Genomic DNA, 18,635 nt, shown 5'->3' with positions numbered 1-18,635 from the left:
GGTCGGAAACGGAGCAGGTGAAAGCCCCCGTGCTGATGCGTGCTGGGACAGCTCCTGTGAGCAGCAGCTGTCGTGCAGCCCGGGCAACAGAGTGGGACGCGGTCTTTTGCCACAACTTTGGAAGGAGGGAATCTTCATCTGTGTCCGGGGTGTTACAGTCAAGTTTGTTGCTTTTGTTTAGTCTCTTTGATTTTCTTTTGTTTGCGTGGGTCGTTAGTTTTTCCTTTGTAGTTTTTTTCTTCTGCTCTGAACCCTTTAATACATTGTCATTGTGAGCGTATGACATCCGCTCAAGTGTTGTCAAAGCAAGGATGGACGGGTAAAATGCCTGCCTTCCTGGCGTCCTGCAACACGAGAACGGCGGTGAAGCAGTTCGCTTTGCGTGGGCAGAGCACAAGTGGGAAAGCCTCTCTCTTACGCACGAGTCAGAGCACAAAACGGGCTCGTCCGGGATTTGAACCCGGGACCTCTCGCACCCGAAGCGAGAATCATACCCCTAGACCAACGAGCCATTCGCAGAGGGGGTGCTGGCTGTTTGCCAGAACTCGTTGTAAAAAAAAGGAGAGAGGGACAGATGTGAACGGTTTTCCAAAGGATGAAAGTCGCCTTCGTTTATTCACATTTGCGACCCATTTCGCTCACCCTGTGGTCCATGTGGGTCCTAATGCCCCAGTATAGTGACGGGGACACTATACTGTAAACAGGCGCCGTCCTTCGGATGAGACGTAAAACCGAGGTCCTGACTCTCTGTGGTCATTAAAAATCCCAGGGCGCTTCTCGAAAAGAGTAGGGGTGTAACCCCGGTGTCCTGGCCAAATTTCCCCCCTGGCCTTTACCAATCATGGCCTCCTAATAATCCCCCTCTATGAATTGTCTATATTACTCTGCTCTCCTCCCCACTGATAGCTGATGTGTGGTGAGCGTTCTGGCGCACTATGGCTGCCGTCGCATCATCCAGGTGGATGCTGCACATTGGTGGTGGTGGAGGGGAGTCCCCATTACCTGTAAAGCGCTTTGAGTGGAGTGTCCAGAAAAGCGCTATATAAGTGTAAGCAATTATTATTATTATTATTATTTCGCACTCTTCAGCGTAATGATATTTCCCCCAAAAGTGGTTTAAATCTCAAAAGGAAGAAGACATCTTAATGTCGTAATGTACAGTACTTGCAATCGTTTCACTGTGGAATTCTGTTTCTTCTCGTGAAAAATCTCCGTGCTCCGCCGACTTCTCTCTAGGACAGCCAGCCGTAACTTTAAGCGAGGGGCCTGAACCAAGTGCTGGAAGAGCGGGTGTCGTGACTTTTTTTGCATTTCAGCTCAAGTGATGTCAAAGCAAAGAAGAACGGATGTAATGCGTGCGTTCTAGAAAGTCTACGAGAGCAATACCGCCAGCTGGTGCTTTTTGGACGAGCTCGACAACAGGACAGGACGAAGCATTTTTCAGCAGTTTTTTCCGCATTTTTCGGGGCAGCCACCTGCCAGCCTGAGATCCTAGCGTTTCAAACACCGAGCTGTCCCCTGGACTTGGCTCACAGCACACGAAGATGAGAAAAAGAGCGAGGCTGTTTCACGCCGGGCGTGGTGGCGCACGCCTGTAATCCAAGCTGCCGGGAGGCTGAGACCGAGGGACCGCTTGCGCTCGGGAGTTCTGCACAGCAGTGGGCTGTGTTGATCGGGGGTCCGCAGCGTCTTCGGCACCAATATGGTGATCCCGGGGGAGCTTGGGCTCACCAGGTTGTCTAAAGAGGGGTGTACCAACCCAGGTCGGAAACGGAGCAGGTGAAAGCCCCCGTGCTGATGCGTGCTGGGACAGCTCCTGTGAGCAGCAGCTGTCGTGCAGCCCGGGCAACAGAGTGGGACGCGGTCTTTTGCCACAACTTTGGAAGGAGGGAATCTTCATCTGTGTCCGGGGTGTTACAGTCAAGTTTGTTGCTTTTGTTTAGTCTCTTTGATTTTCTTTTGTTTGCGTGGGTCGTTAGTTTTTCCTTTGTAGTTTTTTTCTTCTGCTCTGAACCCTTTAATACATTGTCTTTGAATTGTATGACATCAGCCCAAGTGTTGTCAAAGCAAGGATGGACGGGTAAAATGCCTGCCTTCCTGGCGTCTTGCAACACGAGAACGGCGGTGAAGCAGTTCGCTTTGCGTGGGCAGAGCACAAGTGGGAAAGCCTCTCTCTTACGCACGAGTCAGAGCACAAAACGGGCTCGTCCGGGATTTGAACCCGGGACCTCTCGCACCCTAAGCGAGAATCATACCCCTAGACCAACGAGCCATGCGCAGAGGGGGTGCTGGCTGTTTGCCAGAACTCGTTGTAAAAAAAAGGAGAGAGGGACAGATGTGAACGGTTTTCCAAAGGATGAAAGTCGCCTTCGTTTATTCACATTTGCGACCCATTTCGCACTCTTCAGCGTAATGATATTTCCCCCAAAAGTGGTTTAAATCTCAAAAGGAAGAAGACATCTTAATGTCGTAATGTACAGTACTTGCAATCGTTTCACTGTGGAATTCTGTTTCTTCTCGTGAAAAATCTCCGTGCTCCGCCGACTTCTCTCTAGGACAGCCAGCCGTAACTTTAAGCGAGGGGCCTGAACCAAGTGCTGGAAGAGCGGGTGTCGTGACTTTTTTTGCATTTCAGCTCAAGTGATGTCAAAGCAAAGAAGAACGGATGTAATGCGTGCGTTCTAGAAAGTCTACGAGAGCAATACCGCCAGCTGGTGCTTTTTGGACGAGCTCGACAACAGGACAGGACGAAGCATTTTTCAGCAGTTTTTTCCGCATTTTTCGGGGCAGCCACCTGCCAGCCTGAGATCCTAGCGTTTCAAACACCGAGCTGTCCCCTGGACTTGGCTCACAGCACACGAAGATGAGAAAAAGAGCGAGGCTGTTTCACGCCGGGCGTGGTGGCGCACGCCTGTAATCCAAGCTGCCGGGAGGCTGAGACCGAGGGACCGCTTGCGCTCGGGAGTTCTGCACAGCAGTGGGCTGTGTTGATCGGGGGTCCGCAGCGTCTTCGGCACCAATATGGTGATCCCGGGGGAGCTTGGGCTCACCAGGTTGTCTAAAGAGGGGTGTACCAACCCAGGTCGGAAACGGAGCAGGTGAAAGCCCCCGTGCTGATGCGTGCTGGGACAGCTCCTGTGAGCAGCAGCTGTCGTGCAGCCCGGGCAACAGAGTGGGACGCGGTCTTTTGCCACAACTTTGGAAGGAGGGAATCTTCATCTGTGTCCGGGGTGTTACAGTCAAGTTTGTTGCTTTTGTTTAGTCTCTTTGATTTTCTTTTGTTTGCGTGGGTCGTTAGTTTTTCCTTTGTAGTTTTATTCTTCTGCTCTGAACCCTTTAATACATTGTCTTTGAATTGTATGACATCAGCCCAAGTGTTGTCAAAGCAAGGATGGACGGGTAAAATGCCTGCCTTCCTGGCGTCTTGCAACACGAGAACGGCGGTGAAGCAGTTCGCTTTGCGTGGGCAGAGCACAAGTGGGAAAGCCTCTCTCTTACGCACGAGTCAGAGCACAAAACGGGCTCGTCCGGGATTTGAACCCGGGACCTCTCGCACCCAAAGCGAGAATCATACCCCTAGACCAACGAGCCATTCGCAGAGGGGGTGCTGGCTGTTTGCCAGAACTCGTTGTAAAAAAAAGGAGAGGGACAGATGTGAACGGTTTTCCAAAGGATGAAAGTCGCCTTCGTTTATTCACATTTGCGACCCATTTCGCACTCTTCAGCGTAATGATATTTCCCCCAAAAGTGGTTTAAATCTCAAAAGGAAGAAGACATCTTAATGTCGTAATGTACAGTACTTGCAATCGTTTCACTGTGGAATTCTGTTTCTTCTCGTGAAAAATCTCCGTGCTCCGCCGACTTCTCTCTAGGACAGCCCGCCGTAACTTTAAGCGAGGGGCCTGAACCAAGTGCTGGAAGAGGGGGTGTCGTGACTTTTTTTGCATTTCAGCTCAAGTGATGTCAAAGCAAAGAAGAACGGATGTAATGCGTGCGTTCTAGAAAGTCTACGAGAGCAATACCGCCAGCTGGTGCTTTTTGGACGAGCTCGACAACAGGACAGGACGAAGCATTTTTCAGCAGTTTTTTCCGCATTTTTCGGGGCAGCCACCTGCCAGCCTGAGATCCTAGCGTTTCAAACACCGAGCTGTCCCCTGGACTTGGCTCACAGCACACGAAGATGAGAAAAAGAGCGAGGCTGTTTCTCGCCGGGCGTGGTGGCGCACGCCTGTAATCCAAGCTGCCGGGAGGCTGAGACCGAGGGACCGCTTGCGCTCGGGAGTTCTGCACAGCAGTGGGCTGTGTTGATCGGGGGTCCGCAGCGTCTTCGGCACCAATATGGTGATCCCGGGGGAGCTTGGGCTCACCAGGTTGTCTAAAGAGGGGTGTACCAACCCAGGTCGGAAACGGAGCAGGTGAAAGCCCCCGTGCTGATGCGTGCTGGGACAGCTCCTGTGAGCAGCAGCTGTCGTGCAGCCCGGGCAACAGAGTGGGACGCGGTCTTTTGCCACAACTTTGGAAGGAGGGAATGTTCATCTGTGTCCGGGGTGTTACAGTCAAGTTTGTTGCTTTTGTTTAGTCTCTTTGATTTTCTTTTGTTTGCGTGGGTCGTTAGTTTTTCCTTTGTAGTTTTTTTCTTCTGCTCTGAACCCTTTAATACATTGTCATTGTGAGCGTATGACATCCGCTCAAGTGTTGTCAAAGCAAGGATGGACGGGTAAAATGCCTGCCTTCCTGGCGTCCTGCAACACGAGAACAGCGGTGAAGCAGTTCGCTTTGCGTGGGCAGAGCACAAGTGGGAAAGCCTCTCTCTTACGCACGAGTCAGAGCACAAAACGGGCTCGTCCGGGATTTGAACCCGGGACCTCTCGCACCCTAAGCGAGAATCATACCCCTAGACCAACGAGCCATTCGCAGAGGGGGTGCTGGCTGTTTGCCAGAACTCGTTGTAAAAAAAAGGAGAGAGGGACAGATGTGAACGGTTTTCCAAAGGATGAAAGTCGCCTTCGTTTATTCACATTTGCGACCCATTTCGCACTCTTCAGTGTAATGATATTTCCCCCAAAAGTGGTTTAAATCTCAAAAGGAAGAAGACATCTTAATGTCGTAATGTACAGTACTTGCAATCGTTTCACTGTGGAATTCTGTTTCTTCTCGTGAAAAATCTCCGTGCTCCGCCGACTTCTCTCTAGGACAGCCCGCCGTAACTTTAAGCGAGGGGCCTGAACCAAGTGCTGGAAGAGCGGGTGTCGTGACTTTTTTTGCATTTCAGCTCAAGTGATGTCAAAGCAAAGAAGAACGGATGTAATGCGTGCGTTCAAGAAAGTCTACGAGAGCAATACCGCCAGCTGGTGCTTTTTGGACGAGCTCGACAACAGGACAGGACGAAGCATTTTTCAGCAGTTTTTTCCGCATTTTTCGGGGCAGCCACCTGCCAGCCTAAGATCCCAGCGTTTCAAACACCGAGCTGTCCCCTGGACTTGGCTCACAGCACACGAAGATGAGAAAAAGAGCGAGGCTGCTTCTCGCTGGGCGTGGTGGCGCACGCCTGTAATCCAAGCTGCCGGGAGGCTGAGACCGAGGGACCGCTTGCGCTCGGGAGTTCTGCACAGCAGTGGGCTGTGTTGATCAGGGGTCCGCAGCGTCTTCGGCACCAATATGGTGATCCCGGGGGAGCTTGGGCTCACCAGGTTGTCTAAAGAGGGGTGTACCAACCCAGGTCGGAAACGGAGCAGGTGAAAGCCCCCGTGCTGATGCGTGCTGGGACAGCTCCTGTGAGCAGCAGCTGTCGTGCAGCCCGGGCAACAGAGTGGGACGCGGTCTTTTGCCACAACTTTGGAAGGAGGGAATCTTCATCTGTGTCCGGGGTGTTACAGTCAAGTTTGTTGCTTTTGTTTAGTCTCTTTGATTTTCTTTTGTTTGCGTGGGTCGTTAGTTTTTCCTTTGTAGTTTTTTTCTTCTGCTCTGAACCCTTTAATACATTGTCTTTGAATTGTATGACATCAGCCCAAGTGTTGTCAAAGCAAGGATGGACGGGTAAAATGCCTGCCTTCCTGGCGTCTTGCAACACGAGAACGGCGGTGAAGCAGTTCGCTTTGCGTGGGCAGAGCACAAGTGGGAAAGCCTCTCTCTTACGCACGAGTCAGAGCACAAAACGGGCTCGTCCGGGATTTGAATCCGGGACCTCTCGCACCCTAAGCGAGAATCATACCCCTAGACCAACGAGCCATTCGCAGAGGGGGTGCTGGCTGTTTGCCAGAACTCGTTGTAAAAAAAAGGAGAGAGGGACAGATGTGAACGGTTTTCCAAAGGATGAAAGTCGCCTTCGTTTATTCACATTTGCGACCCATTTCGCACTCTTCAGCGTAATGATATTTCCCCCAAAAGTGGTTTAAATCTCAAAAGGAAGAAGACATCTTAATGTCGTAATGTACAGTACTTGCAATCGTTTCACTGTGGAATTCTGTTTCTTCTCGTGAAAAATCTCCGTGCTCCGCCGACTTCTCTCTAGGACAGCCAGCCGTAACTTTAAGCGAGGGGCCTGAACCAAGTGCTGGAAGAGCGGGTGTCGTGACTTTTTTTGCATTTCAGCTCAAGTGATGTCAAAGCAAAGAAGAACGAATGTAATGCGTGCGTTCTAGAAAGTCTACGAGAGCAATACCGCCAGCTGGTGCTTTTTGGACGAGCTCGACAACAGGACAGGACGAAGCATTTTTCAGCAGTTTTTTCCGCATTTTTCGGGGCAGCCACCTGCCAGCCTGAGATCCTAGCGTTTCAAACACCGAGCTGTCCCCTGGACTTGGCTCACAGCACACGAAGATGAGAAAAAGAGCGAGGCTGTTTCACGCCGGGCGTGGTGGCGCACGCCTGTAATCCAAGCTGCCGGGAGGCTGAGACCGAGGGACCGCTTGCGCTTGGGAGTTCTGCACAGCAGTGGGCTGTGTTGATCGGGGGTCCGCAGCGTCTTCGGCACCAATATGGTGATCCCGGGGGAGCTTGGGCTCACCAGGTTGTCTAAAGAGGGGTGTACCAACCCAGGTCGGAAACGGAGCAGGTGAAAGCCCCCGTGCTGATGCGTGCTGGGACAGCTCCTGTGAGCAGAAGCTGTCGTGCAGCCCGGGCAACAGAGTGGGACGCGGTCTTTTGCCACAACTTTGGAAGGAGGGAATCTTCATCTGTGTCCGGGGTGTTACAGTCAAGTTTGTTGCTTTTGTTTAGTCTCTTTGATTTTCTTTTGTTTGCGTGGGTCGTTAGTTTTTCCTTTGTAGTTTTTTTCTTCTGCTCTGAACCCTTTAATACATTGTCTTTGAATTGTATGACATCAGCCCAAGTGTTGTCAAAGCAAGGATGGACGGGTAAAATGCCTGCCTTCCTGGCGTCTTGCAACACGAGAACGGCGGTGAAGCAGTTCGCTTTGCGTGGGCAGAGCACAAGTGGGAAAGCCTCTCTCTTACGCACGAGTCAGAGCACAAAACGGGCTCGTCCGGGATTTGAACCCGGGACCTCTCGCACCCTAAGCGAGAATCATACCCCTAGACCAACGAGCCATTCGCAGAGGGGGTGCTGGCTGTTTGCCAGAACTCGTTGTAAAAAAAAGGAGAGAGGGACAGATGTGAACGGTTTTCCAAAGGATGAAAGTCGCCTTCGTTTATTCACATTTGCGACCCATTTCGCACTCTTCAGCGTAATGATATTTCCCCCAAAAGTGGTTTAAATCTCAAAAGGAAGAAGACATCTTAATGTCGTAATGTACAGTACTTGCAATCGTTTCACTGTGGAATTCTGTTTCTTCTCGTGAAAAATCTCCGTGCTCCGCCGACTTCTCTCTAGGACAGCCAGCCGTAACTTTAAGCGAGGGGCCTGAACCAAGTGCTGGAAGAGCGGGTGTCGTGACTTTTTTTGCATTTCAGCTCAAGTGATGTCAAAGCAAAGAAGAACGGATGTAATGCGTGCGTTCTAGAAAGTCTACGAGAGCAATACCGCCAGCTGGTGCTTTTTGGACGAGCTCGACAACAGGACAGGACGAAGCATTTTTCAGCAGTTTTTTCCGCATTTTTCGGGGCAGCCACCTGCCAGCCTGAGATCCTAGCGTTTCAAACACCGAGCTGTCCCCTGGACTTGGCTCACAGCACACGAAGATGAGAAAAAGAGCGAGGCTGTTTCACGCCGGGCGTGGTGGCGCACGCCTGTAATCCAAGCTGCCGGGAGGCTGAGACCGAGGGACCGCTTGCGCTCGGGAGTTCTGCACAGCAGTGGGCTGTGTTGATCGGGGGTCCGCAGCGTCTTCGGCACCAATATGGTGATCCCGGGGGAGCTTGGGCTCACCAGGTTGTCTAAAGAGGGGTGTACCAACCCAGGTCGGAAACGGAGCAGGTGAAAGCCCCCGTGCTGATGCGTGCTGGGACAGCTCCTGTGAGCAGAAGCTGTCGTGCAGCCCGGGCAACAGAGTGGGACGCGGTCTTTTGCCACAACTTTGGAAGGAGGGAATCTTCATCTGTGTCCGGGGTGTTACAGTCAAGTTTGTTGCTTTTGTTTAGTCTCTTTGATTTTCTTTTGTTTGCGTGGGTCGTTAGTTTTTCCTTTGTAGTTTTTTTCTTCTGCTCTGAACCCTTTAATACATTGTCTTTGAATTGTATGACATCAGCCCAAGTGTTGTCAAAGCAAGGATGGACGGGTAAAATGCCTGCCTTCCTGGCGTCTTGCAACACGAGAACGGCGGTGAAGCAGTTCGCTTTGCGTGGGCAGAGCACAAGTGGGAAAGCCTCTCTCTTACGCACGAGTCAGAGCACAAAACGGGCTCGTCCGGGATTTGAACCCGGGACCTCTCGCACCCTAAGCGAGAATCATACCCCTAGACCAACGAGCCATTCGCAGAGGGGGTGCTGGCTGTTTGCCAGAACTCGTTGTAAAAAAAAGGAGAGAGGGACAGATGTGAACGGTTTTCCAAAGGATGAAAGTCGCCTTCGTTTATTCACATTTGCGACCCATTTCGCACTCTTCAGCGTAATGATATTTCCCCCAAAAGTGGTTTAAATCTCAAAAGGAAGAAGACATCTTAATGTCGTAATGTACAGTACTTGCAATCGTTTCACTGTGGAATTCTGTTTCTTCTCGTGAAAAATCTCCGTGCTCCGCCGACTTCTCTCTAGGACAGCCAGCCGTAACTTTAAGCGAGGGGCCTGAACCAAGTGCTGGAAGAGCGGGTGTCGTGACTTTTTTTGCATTTCAGCTCAAGTGATGTCAAAGCAAAGAAGAACGGATGTAATGCGTGCGTTCTAGAAAGTCTACGAGAGCAATACCGCCAGCTGGTGCTTTTTGGACGAGCTCGACAACAGGACAGGACGAAGCATTTTTCAGCAGTTTTTTCCGCATTTTTCGGGGCAGCCACCTGCCAGCCTGAGATCCTAGCGTTTCAAACACCGAGCTGTCCCCTGGACTTGGCTCACAGCACACGAAGATGAGAAAAAGAGCGAGGCTGTTTCACGCCGGGCGTGGTGGCGCACGCCTGTAATCCAAGCTGCCGGGAGGCTGAGACCGAGGGACCGCTTGCGCTCGGGAGTTCTGCACAGCAGTGGGCTGTGTTGATCGGGGGTCCGCAGCGTCTTCGGCACCAATATGGTGATCCCGGGGGAGCTTGGGCTCACCAGGTTGTCTAAAGAGGGGTGTACCAACCCAGGTCGGAAACGGAGCAGGTGAAAGCCCCCGTGCTGATGCGTGCTGGGACAGCTCCTGTGAGCAGCAGCTGTCGTGCAGCCCGGGCAACAGAGTGGGACGCGGTCTTTTGCCACAACTTTGGAAGGAGGGAATCTTCATCTGTGTCCGGGGTGTTACAGTCAAGTTTGTTGCTTTTGTTTAGTCTCTTTGATTTTCTTTTGTTTGCGTGGGTCGTTAGTTTTTCCTTTGTAGTTTTTTTCTTCTGCTCTGAACCCTTTAATACATTGTCTTTGAATTGTATGACATCAGCCCAAGTGTTGTCAAAGCAAGGATGGACGGGTAAAATGCCTGCCTTCCTGGCGTCTTGCAACACGAGAACGGCGGTGAAGCAGTTCGCTTTGCGTGGGCAGAGCACAAGTGGGAAAGCCTCTCTCTTACGCACGAGTCAGAGCACAAAACGGGCTCGTCCGGGATTTGAACCCGGGACCTCTCGCACCCTAAGCGAGAATCATACCCCTAGACCAACGAGCCATGCGCAGAGGGGGTGCTGGCTGTTTGCCAGAACTCGTTGTAAAAAAAAGGAGAGAGGGACAGATGTGAACGGTTTTCCAAAGGATGAAAGTCGCCTTCGTTTATTCACATTTGCGACCCATTTCGCACTCTTCAGCGTAATGATATTTCCCCCAAAAGTGGTTTAAATCTCAAAAGGAAGAAGACATCTTAATGTCGTAATGTACAGTACTTGCAATCGTTTCACTGTGGAATTCTGTTTCTTCTCGTGAAAAATCTCCGTGCTCCGCCGACTTCTCTCTAGGACAGCCAGCCGTAACTTTAAGCGAGGGGCCTGAACCAAGTGCTGGAAGAGCGGGTGTCGTGACTTTTTTTGCATTTCAGCTCAAGTGATGTCAAAGCAAAGAAGAACGGATGTAATGCGTGCGTTCTAGAAAGTCTACGAGAGCAATACCGCCAGCTGGTGCTTTTTGGACGAGCTCGACAACAGGACAGGACGAAGCATTTTTCAGCAGTTTTTTCCGCATTTTTCGGGGCAGCCACCTGCCAGCCTGAGATCCTAGCGTTTCAAACACCGAGCTGTCCCCTGGACTTGGCTCACAGCACACGAAGATGAGAAAAAGAGCGAGGCTGTTTCTCGCCGGGCGTGGTGGCGCACGCCTGTAATCCAAGCTGCCGGGAGGCTGAGACCGAGGGACCGCTTGCGCTCGGGAGTTCTGCACAGCAGTGGGCTGTGTTGATCGGGGGTCCGCAGCGTCTTCGGCACCAATATGGTGATCCCGGGGGAGCTTGGGCTCACCAGGTTGTCTAAAGAGGGGTGTACCAACCCAGGTCGGAAACGGAGCAGGTGAAAGCCCCCGTGCTGATGCGTGCTGGGACAGCTCCTGTGAGCAGAAGCTGTCGTGCAGCCCGGGCAACAGAGTGGGACGCGGTCTTTTGCCACAACTTTGGAAGGAGGGAATCTTCATCTGTGTCCGGGGTGTTACAGTCAAGTTTGTTGCTTTTGTTTAGTCTCTTTGATTTTCTTTTGTTTGCGTGGGTCGTTAGTTTTTCCTTTGTAGTTTTTTTCTTCTGCTCTGAACCCTTTAATACATTGTCTTTGAATTGTATGACATCAGCCCAAGTGTTGTCAAAGCAAGGATGGACGGGTAAAATGCCTGCCTTCCTGGCGTCTTGCAACACGAGAACGGCGGTGAAGCAGTTCGCTTTGCGTGGGCAGAGCACAAGTGGGAAAGCCTCTCTCTTACGCACGAGTCAGAGCACAAAACGGGCTCGTCCGGGATTTGAACCCGGGACCTCTCGCACCCTAAGCGAGAATCATACCCCTAGACCAACGAGCCATTCGCAGAGGGGGTGCTGGCTGTTTGCCAGAACTCGTTGTAAAAAAAAGGAGAGAGGGACAGATGTGAACGGTTTTCCAAAGGATGAAAGTCGCCTTCGTTTATTCACATTTGCGACCCATTTCGCACTCTTCAGCGTAATGATATTTCCCCCAAAAGTGGTTTAAATCTCAAAAGGAAGAAGACATCTTAATGTCGTAATGTACAGTACTTGCAATCGTTTCACTGTGGAATTCTGTTTCTTCTCGTGAAAAATCTCCGTGCTCCGCCGACTTCTCTCTAGGACAGCCAGCCGTAACTTTAAGCGAGGGGCCTGAACCAAGTGCTGGAAGAGCGGGTGTCGTGACTTTTTTTGCATTTCAGCTCAAGTGATGTCAAAGCAAAGAAGAACGGATGTAATGCGTGCGTTCTAGAAAGTCTACGAGAGCAATACCGCCAGCTGGTGCTTTTTGGACGAGCTCGACAACAGGACAGGACGAAGCATTTTTCAGCAGTTTTTTCCGCATTTTTCGGGGCAGCCACCTGCCAGCCTGAGATCCTAGCGTTTCAAACACCGAGCTGTCCCCTGGACTTGGCTCACAGCACACGAAGATGAGAAAAAGAGCGAGGCTATTTCACGCCGGGCGTGGTGGCGCACGCCTGTAATCCAAGCTGCCGGGAGGCTGAGACCGAGGGACCGCTTGCGCTCGGGAGTTCTGCACAGCAGTGGGCTGTGTTGATCGGGGGTCCGCAGCGTCTTCGGCACCAATATGGTGATCCCGGGGGAGCTTGGGCTCACCAGGTTGTCTAAAGAGGGGTGTACCAACCCAGGTCGGAAACGGAGCAGGTGAAAGCCCCCGTGCTGATGCGTGCTGGGACAGCTCCTGTGAGCAGCAGCTGTCGTGCAGCCCGGGCAACAGAGTGGGACGCGGTCTTTTGCCACAACTTTGGAAGGAGGGAATCTTCATCTGTGTCCGGGGTGTTACAGTCAAGTTTGTTGCTTTTGTTTAGTCTCTTTGATTTTCTTTTGTTTGCGTGGGTCGTTAGTTTTTCCTTTGTAGTTTTTTTCTTCTGCTCTGAACCCTTTAATACATTGTCTTTGAATTGTATGACATCAGCCCAAGTGTTGTCAAAGCAAGGATGGACGGGTAAAATGCCTGCCTTCCTGGCGTCTTGCAACACGAGAACGGCGGTGAAGCAGTTCGCTTTGCGTGGGCAGAGCACAAGTGGGAAAGCCTCTCTCTTACGCACGAGTCAGAGCACAAAACGGGCTCGTCCGGGATTTGAACCCGGGACCTCTCGCACCCTAAGCGAGAATCATACCCCTAGACCAACGAGCCATTCGCAGAGGGGGTGCTGGCTGTTTGCCAGAACTCGTTGTAAAAAAAAGGAGAGAGGGACAGATGTGAACGGTTTTCCAAAGGATGAAAGTCGCCTTCGTTTATTCACATTTGCGACCCATTTCGCACTCTTCAGCGTAATGATATTTCCCCCAAAAGTGGTTTAAATCTCAAAAGGAAGAAGACATCTTAATGTCGTAATGTACAGTACTTGCAATCGTTTCACTGTGGAATTCTGTTTCTTCTCGTGAAAAATCTCCGTGCTCCGCCGACTTCTCTCTAGGACAGCCAGCCGTAACTTTAAGCGAGGGGCCTGAACCAAGTGCTGGAAGAGCGGGTGTCGTGACTTTTTTTGCATTTCAGCTCAAGTGATGTCAAAGCAAAGAAGAACGGATGTAATGCGTGCGTTCTAGAAAGTCTACGAGAGCAATACCGCCAGCTGGTGCTTTTTGGACGAGCTCGACAACAGGACAGGACGAAGCATTTTTCAGCAGTTTTTTCCGCATTTTTCGGGGCAGCCACCTGCCAGCCTGAGATCCTAGCGTTTCAAACACCGAGCTGTCCCCTGGACTTGGCTCACAGCACACGAAGATGAGAAAAAGAGCGAGGCTGTTTCACGCCGGGCGTGGTGGCGCACGCCTGTAATCCAAGCTGCCGGGAGGCTGAGACCGAGGGACCGCTTGCGCTCGGGAGTTCTGCACAGCAGTGGGCTGTGTTGATCGGGGGTCCGCAGCGTCTTCGGCACCAATATGGTGATCCCGGGGGAGCTTGGGCTCACCAGGTTGTCTAAAGAGGGGTGTACCAACCCAGGTCGGAAACGGAGCAGGTGAAAGCCCCCGTGCTGATGCGTGCTGGGACAGCTCCTGTGAGCAGCAGCTGTCGTGCAGCCCGGGCAACAGAGTGGGACGCGGTCTTTTGCCACAACTTTGGAAGGAGGGAATCTTCATCTGTGTCCGGGGTGTTACAGTCAAGTTTGTTGCTTTTGTTTAGTCTCTTTGATTTTCTTTTGTTTGCGTGGGTCGTTAGTTTTTCCTTTGTAGTTTTTTTCTTCTGCTCTGAACCCTTTAATACATTGTCTTTGAATTGTATGACATCAGCCCAAGTGTTGTCAAAGCAAGGATGGACGGGTAAAATGCCTGCCTTCCTGGCGTCTTGCAACACGAGAACGGCGGTGAAGCAGTTCGCTTTGCGTGGGCAGAGCACAAGTGGGAAAGCCTCTCTCTTACGCACGAGTCAGAGCACAAAACGGGCTCGTCCGGGATTTGAACCCGGGACCTCTCGCACCCTAAGCGAGAATCATACCCCTAGACCAACGAGCCATGCGCAGAGGGGGTGCTGGCTGTTTGCCAGAACTCGTTGTAAAAAAAAGGAGAGAGGGACAGATGTGAACGGTTTTCCAAAGGATGAAAGTCGCCTTCGTTTATTCACATTTGCGACCCATTTCGCACTCTTCAGCGTAATGATATTTCCCCCAAAAGTGGTTTAAATCTCAAAAGGAAGAAGACATCTTAATGTCGTAATGTACAGTACTTGCAATCGTTTCACTGTGGAATTCTGTTTCTTCTCGTGAAAAATCTCCGTGCTCCGCCGACTTCTCTCTAGGACAGCCAGCCGTAACTTTAAGCGAGGGGCCTGAACCAAGTGCTGGAAGAGCGGGTGTCGTGACTTTTTTTGCATTTCAGCTCAAGTGATGTCAAAGCAAAGAAGAACGGATGTAATGCGTGCGTTCTAGAAAGTCTACGAGAGCAATACCGCCAGCTGGTGCTTTTTGGACGAGCTCGACAACAGGACAGGACGAAGCATTTTTCAGCAGTTTTTTCCGCATTTTTCGGGGCAGCCACCTGCCAGCCTGAGATCCTAGCGTTTCAAACACCGAGCTGTCCCCTGGACTTGGCTCACAGCACACGAAGATGAGAAAAAGAGCGAGGCTGTTTCACGCCGGGCGTGGTGGCGCACGCCTGTAATCCAAGCTGCCGGGAGGCTGAGACCGAGGGACCGCTTGCGCTCGGGAGTTCTGCACAGCAGTGGGCTGTGTTGATCGGGGGTCCGCAGCGTCTTCGGCACCAATATGGTGATCCCGGGGGAGCTTGGGCTCACCAGGTTGTCTAAAGAGGGGTGTACCAACCCAGGTCGGAAACGGAGCAGGTGAAAGCCCCCGTGCTGATGCGTGCTGGGACAGCTCCTGTGAGCAGCAGCTGTCGTGCAGCCCGGGCAACAGAGTGGGACGCGGTCTTTTGCCACAACTTTGGAAGGAGGGAATCTTCATCTGTGTCCGGGGTGTTACAGTCAAGTTTGTTGCTTTTGTTTAGTCTCTTTGATTTTCTTTTGTTTGCGTGGGTCGTTAGTTTTTCCTTTGTAGTTTTTTTCTTCTGCTCTGAACCCTTTAATACATTGTCTTTGAATTGTATGACATCAGCCCAAGTGTTGTCAAAGCAAGGATGGACGGGTAAAATGCCTGCCTTCCTGGCGTCTTGCAACACGAGAACGGCGGTGAAGCAGTTCGCTTTGCGTGGGCAGAGCACAAGTGGGAAAGCCTCTCTCTTACGCACGAGTCAGAGCACAAAACGGGCTCGTCCGGGATTTGAACCCGGGACCTCTCGCACCCGAAGCGAGAATCATACCCCTAGACCAACGAGCCATTCGCAGAGGGGGTGCTGGCTGTTTGCCAGAACTCGTTGTAAAAAAAAGGAGAGAGGGACAGATGTGAACGGTTTTCCAAAGGATGAAAGTCGCCTTCGTTTATTCACATTTGCGACCCATTTCGCTCACCCTGTGGTCCATGTGGGTCCTAATGCCCCAGTATAGTGACGGGGACACTATACTGTAAACAGGCGCCGTCCTTCGGATGAGACGTAAAACCGAGGTCCTGACTCTCTGTGGTCATTAAAAATCCCAGGGCGCTTCTCGAAAAGAGTAGGGGTGTAACCCCGGTGTCCTGGCCAAATTTCCCCCCTGGCCTTTACCAATCATGGCCTCCTAATAATCCCCCTCTATGAATTGTCTATATTACTCTGCTCTCCTCCCCACTGATAGCTGATGTGTGGTGAGCGTTCTGGCGCACTATGGCTGCCGTCGCATCATCCAGGTGGATGCTGCACATTGGTGGTGGTGGAGGGGAGTCCCCATTACCTGTAAAGCGCTTTGAGTGGAGTGTCCAGAAAAGCGCTATATAAGTGTAAGCAATTATTATTATTATTATTATTTCGCACTCTTCAGCGTAATGATATTTCCCCCAAAAGTGGTTTAAATCTCAAAAGGAAGAAGACATCTTAATGTCGTAATGTACAGTACTTGCAATCGTTTCACTGTGGAATTCTGTTTCTTCTCGTGAAAAATCTCCGTGCTCCGCCGACTTCTCTCTAGGACAGCCAGCCGTAACTTTAAGCGAGGGGCCTGAACCAAGTGCTGGAAGAGCGGGTGTCGTGACTTTTTTTGCATTTCAGCTCAAGTGATGTCAAAGCAAAGAAGAACGGATGTAATGCGTGCGTTCTAGAAAGTCTACGAGAGCAATACCGCCAGCTGGTGCTTTTTGGACGAGCTCGACAACAGGACAGGACGAAGCATTTTTCAGCAGTTTTTTCCGCATTTTTCGGGGCAGCCACCTGCCAGCCTGAGATCCTAGCGTTTCAAACACCGAGCTGTCCCCTGGACTTGGCTCACAGCACACGAAGATGAGAAAAAGAGCGAGGCTGTTTCACGCCGGGCGTGGTGGCGCACGCCTGTAATCCAAGCTGCCGGGAGGCTGAGACCGAGGGACCGCTTGCGCTCGGGAGTTCTGCACAGCAGTGGGCTGTGTTGATCGGGGGTCCGCAGCGTCTTCGGCACCAATATGGTGATCCCGGGGGAGCTTGGGCTCACCAGGTTGTCTAAAGAGGGGTGTACCAACCCAGGTCGGAAACGGAGCAGGTGAAAGCCCCCATGCTGATGCGTGCTGGGACAGCTCCTGTGAGCAGCAGCTGTCGTGCAGCCCGGGCAACAGAGTGGGACGCGGTCTTTTGCCACAACTTTGGAAGGAGGGAATCTTCATCTGTGTCCGGGGTGTTACAGTCAAGTTTGTTGCTGTTGTTTAGTCTCTTTGATTTTCTTTTGTTTGCGTGGGTCGTTAGTTTTTCCTTTGTAGTTTTTTTCTTCTGCTCTGAACCCTTTAATACATTGTCTTTGAATTGTATGACATCAGCCCAAGTGTTGTCAAAGCAAGGATGGACGGGTAAAATGCCTGCCTTCCTGGCGTCTTGCAACACGAGAACGGCGGTGAAGCAGTTCGCTTTGCGTGGGCAGAGCACAAGTGGGAAAGCCTCTCTCTTACGCACGAGTCAGAGCACAAAACGGGCTCGTCCGGGATTTGAACCCGGGACCTCTCGCACCCTAAGCGAGAATCATACCCCTAGACCAACGAGCCATGCGCAGAGGGGGTGCTGGCTGTTTGCCAGAACTCGTTGTAAAAAAAAGGAGAGAGGGACAGATGTGAACGGTTTTCCAAAGGATGAAAGTCGCCTTCGTTTATTCACATTTGCGACCCATTTCGCACTCTTCAGCGTAATGATATTTCCCCCAAAAGTGGTTTAAATCTCAAAAGGAAGAAGACATCTTAATGTCGTAATGTACAGTACTTGCAATCGTTTCACTGTGGAATTCTGTTTCTTCTCGTGAAAAATCTCCGTGCTCCGCCGACTTCTCTCTAGGACAGCCAGCCGTAACTTTAAGCGAGGGGCCTGAACCAAGTGCTGGAAGAGCGGGTGTCGTGACTTTTTTTGCATTTCAGCTCAAGTGATGTCAAAGCAAAGAAGAACGGATGTAATGCGTGCGTTCTAGAAAGTCTACGAGAGCAATACCGCCAGCTGGTGCTTTTTGGACGAGCTCGACAACAGGACAGGACGAAGCATTTTTCAGCAGTTTTTTCCGCATTTTTCGGGGCAGCCACCTGCCAGCCTGAGATCCTAGCGTTTCAAACACCGAGCTGTCCCCTGGACTTGGCTCACAGCACACGAAGATGAGAAAAAGAGCGAGGCTGTTTCACGCCGGGCGTGGTGGCGCACGCCTGTAATCCAAGCTGCCGGGAGGCTGAGACCGAGGGACCGCTTGCGCTCGGGAGTTCTGCACAGCAGTGGGCTGTGTTGATCGGGGGTCCGCAGCGTCTTCGGCACCAATATGGTGATCCCGGGGGAGCTTGGGCTCACCAGGTTGTCTAAAGAGGGGTGTACCAACCCAGGTCGGAAACGGAGCAGGTGAAAGCCCCCGTGCTGATGCGTGCTGGGACAGCTCCTGTGAGCAGCAGCTGTCGTGCAGCCCGGGCAACAGAGTGGGACGCGGTCTTTTGCCACAACTTTGGAAGGAGGGAATCTTCATCTGTGTCCGGGGTGTTACAGTCAAGTTTGTTGCTTTTGTTTAGTCTCTTTGATTTTCTTTTGTTTGCGTGGGTCGTTAGTTTTTCCTTTGTAGTTTTATTCTTCTGCTCTGAACCCTTTAATACATTGTCTTTGAATTGTATGACATCAGCCCAAGTGTTGTCAAAGCAAGGATGGACGGGTAAAATGCCTGCCTTCCTGGCGTCTTGCAACACGAGAACGGCGGTGAAGCAGTTCGCTTTGCGTGGGCAGAGCACAAGTGGGAAAGCCTCTCTCTTACGCACGAGTCAGAGCACAAAACGGGCTCGTCCGGGATTTGAACCCGGGACCTCTCGCACCCAAAGCGAGAATCATACCCCTAGACCAACGAGCCATTCGCAGAGGGGGTGCTGGCTGTTTGCCAGAACTCGTTGTAAAAAAAAGGAGAGGGACAGATGTGAACGGTTTTCCAAAGGATGAAAGTCGCC

The 18,635-nt window shown here is 51.6% G+C and overlaps 14 non-coding genes across 14 annotated transcripts; all 14 read right to left on the bottom strand.

Annotated features, from left to right (window-relative positions):
- Nucleotides 1–439: 439 nt before the first annotated feature.
- Nucleotides 440–511, bottom strand: trnap-cgg (transfer RNA proline (anticodon CGG)). Its single transcript has one exon. It is a non-coding gene; the product is annotated as a tRNA-Pro (tRNA).
- Nucleotides 512–2,200: 1,689 nt separating this feature from the next.
- trnap-agg (transfer RNA proline (anticodon AGG)) lies at nt 2,201–2,272 on the bottom strand. Its single transcript has one exon. It is a non-coding gene; the product is annotated as a tRNA-Pro (tRNA).
- Nucleotides 2,273–3,519: 1,247 nt separating this feature from the next.
- On the bottom strand, nt 3,520–3,591 carry trnap-ugg (transfer RNA proline (anticodon UGG)). The gene has a single exon. It is a non-coding gene; the product is annotated as a tRNA-Pro (tRNA).
- Nucleotides 3,592–4,837: 1,246 nt separating this feature from the next.
- Nucleotides 4,838–4,909, bottom strand: trnap-agg (transfer RNA proline (anticodon AGG)). The gene has a single exon. It is a non-coding gene; the product is annotated as a tRNA-Pro (tRNA).
- Nucleotides 4,910–6,156: 1,247 nt separating this feature from the next.
- Nucleotides 6,157–6,228, bottom strand: trnap-agg (transfer RNA proline (anticodon AGG)). The gene has a single exon. It is a non-coding gene; the product is annotated as a tRNA-Pro (tRNA).
- Nucleotides 6,229–7,475: 1,247 nt separating this feature from the next.
- On the bottom strand, nt 7,476–7,547 carry trnap-agg (transfer RNA proline (anticodon AGG)). The gene has a single exon. It is a non-coding gene; the product is annotated as a tRNA-Pro (tRNA).
- Nucleotides 7,548–8,794: 1,247 nt separating this feature from the next.
- On the bottom strand, nt 8,795–8,866 carry trnap-agg (transfer RNA proline (anticodon AGG)). Its single transcript has one exon. It is a non-coding gene; the product is annotated as a tRNA-Pro (tRNA).
- A 1,247-nt stretch (nt 8,867–10,113) lies between these two features.
- Nucleotides 10,114–10,185, bottom strand: trnap-agg (transfer RNA proline (anticodon AGG)). Its single transcript has one exon. It is a non-coding gene; the product is annotated as a tRNA-Pro (tRNA).
- A 1,247-nt stretch (nt 10,186–11,432) lies between these two features.
- On the bottom strand, nt 11,433–11,504 carry trnap-agg (transfer RNA proline (anticodon AGG)). The gene has a single exon. It is a non-coding gene; the product is annotated as a tRNA-Pro (tRNA).
- Nucleotides 11,505–12,751: 1,247 nt separating this feature from the next.
- On the bottom strand, nt 12,752–12,823 carry trnap-agg (transfer RNA proline (anticodon AGG)). The gene has a single exon. It is a non-coding gene; the product is annotated as a tRNA-Pro (tRNA).
- A 1,247-nt stretch (nt 12,824–14,070) lies between these two features.
- trnap-agg (transfer RNA proline (anticodon AGG)) lies at nt 14,071–14,142 on the bottom strand. The gene has a single exon. It is a non-coding gene; the product is annotated as a tRNA-Pro (tRNA).
- Nucleotides 14,143–15,389: 1,247 nt separating this feature from the next.
- On the bottom strand, nt 15,390–15,461 carry trnap-cgg (transfer RNA proline (anticodon CGG)). Its single transcript has one exon. It is a non-coding gene; the product is annotated as a tRNA-Pro (tRNA).
- A 1,689-nt stretch (nt 15,462–17,150) lies between these two features.
- trnap-agg (transfer RNA proline (anticodon AGG)) lies at nt 17,151–17,222 on the bottom strand. Its single transcript has one exon. It is a non-coding gene; the product is annotated as a tRNA-Pro (tRNA).
- A 1,247-nt stretch (nt 17,223–18,469) lies between these two features.
- On the bottom strand, nt 18,470–18,541 carry trnap-ugg (transfer RNA proline (anticodon UGG)). The gene has a single exon. It is a non-coding gene; the product is annotated as a tRNA-Pro (tRNA).
- Nucleotides 18,542–18,635: the final 94 nt, after the last annotated feature.

This window comes from Lepisosteus oculatus, chromosome 4, assembly GCF_040954835.1.
Source record: "Lepisosteus oculatus isolate fLepOcu1 chromosome 4, fLepOcu1.hap2, whole genome shotgun sequence".
NCBI lineage: Eukaryota > Metazoa > Chordata > Actinopteri > Semionotiformes > Lepisosteidae > Lepisosteus > Lepisosteus oculatus.
This window is presented reverse-complemented; position numbering and strand designations above follow the sequence as displayed.